We start from the raw sequence: 1,716 nt of genomic DNA on the forward strand, positions 1-1,716 counted from the left end.
CTTCCTGCGCATGTTATCACTGCGTCCTAAATAAAGATTATACTTTGATATAACATTTGTTGACTACTTTATATGTGGTATTTTGTGGGCCTTCTTTTACATTAAAACCGTGCAAAACCTAAGCAATCTAGAAGTAACATGCATGCATACGACACATAAGATAAAAGTGGCAATGGTTCCTCGGTGCAACCCTGCCCGGGTATACAAACATCCCAAAGAAAGGTCGCTGCAAAAGAAGACCTGCCATAACCACTTCTCCCGCAGCCCTATGTCTTCTTCCAGTCGTTTTGGATGCTTCTGTCTCCTGCGATGAGCTGTGGTGCGGTCCTTCGACCCCCTATGTCACTACATCTACAGGACAGGACTCCTAAGCCCTCGTTCACACCTGAACGTTTTGTAGCGCGTTCTACGCTCGACAAACGCTCTACAAAACGCTTAAAAATATAAATCCCATTGTATTCAATGGGTCTGGTTCCCACCTTGGCGTATTTCCGCCCGTCCCTAATGCGCTACAAAACGGCCCACGCCTGAAAAGGTACATGTACTACTTTGGACCGTTTTGTTGCGCGTTTCCATTGGGATACAGCCAAGTAGCTTTCGGAAACGCGCGACGGTCGCGCAACTTTTTTACCGTGAATCGCGGTAAAAAACGCGCGACGGTCACGTGACAGACGCGCATATGCTATACGCCTAGGTGTGAACGAGACATAACTAGGGATGCACGGTGCCGATACTAGTATCTAGTATCAGTGCCGATACCGAGTATTTGGGCGAGTATACCTTCCCCGATACCGGAACCTCCGGTCAGAGGAAGATTACCTCTGACCGGCAGTGCTGTAGGGAAACATGGAGCCAGCTTCCCATGCAATAAGGAAGCTGGGCAGTGAGTAATGACCCACCTCCCAAACAGCCGGCTAGATGCTGATTGGCTGGGAAGTTGGCTTTCTCGGCCAATCACAATCAAGCCAGCCAAACAACATGGAGCCAAACAACTCGCTGCCTGGCTTCCTGATTGGCAGGGAGGCTGGCTTGATGCTAATTGGCTGGGAAGACGGTTTCCTGGCCAATCACAATCAAACCGGCCAAACAACACGGAGCTGGCTTTCCAGGCAATCAGGAAGTTGGGGGGGCATGTCATTACCTGCCGCCCGGCTTCCCGATTGCTCGGGAAGCCGGCTCCATGCCAACGGAAGCTCGGTATTGGCGAGTACCGAAAGCAAATTATCGTTACTCGTACTCGATACCAAAAAAACGGTTTTGGTGCATCCCTACTGCTAACCCCAATCAAAGGTTTATTGACTTTCAAGAGTTTGCAGGTATGACAATGATCTTTCATTGTTCTCACTTCAATGCTCTGAAAACTCACTTGTTGCTATTGACTGCTGCATTTCGCATCTGCTAACTGCTTTCTGCTTCCTTCACTGTGCAATGCTGTAAGGCAGTGGTCTCAAAGTACCGGCCCGCGGGCCAATTGCGTACCAGACTTCGGGGAGCAGCTACACGGTCTGCATCTGTGTCAGATGCAGACCGCATAGCTGCTTCTGTGGCGGCACTTGGATCCTTTCGGCCGGCGTCTTCGCTGAACGATGGGCGAAAGGATTGATTGGTAAGCTCTGCAGCAGATCTAGATCACCAGGGATCGATGATCGTGGCTCACAGCCTCCTCTCTGCAAGGTAAGCAGGAGAGGGGGCTGCCTATTCTATTTTACATTTAGG

Source organism: Nanorana parkeri, unplaced genomic scaffold (assembly GCF_000935625.1).
Source record: "Nanorana parkeri isolate BGI_ZX_2015 unplaced genomic scaffold, ASM93562v1 scaffold392, whole genome shotgun sequence".
Classification (NCBI taxonomy): domain Eukaryota; kingdom Metazoa; phylum Chordata; class Amphibia; order Anura; family Dicroglossidae; genus Nanorana; species Nanorana parkeri.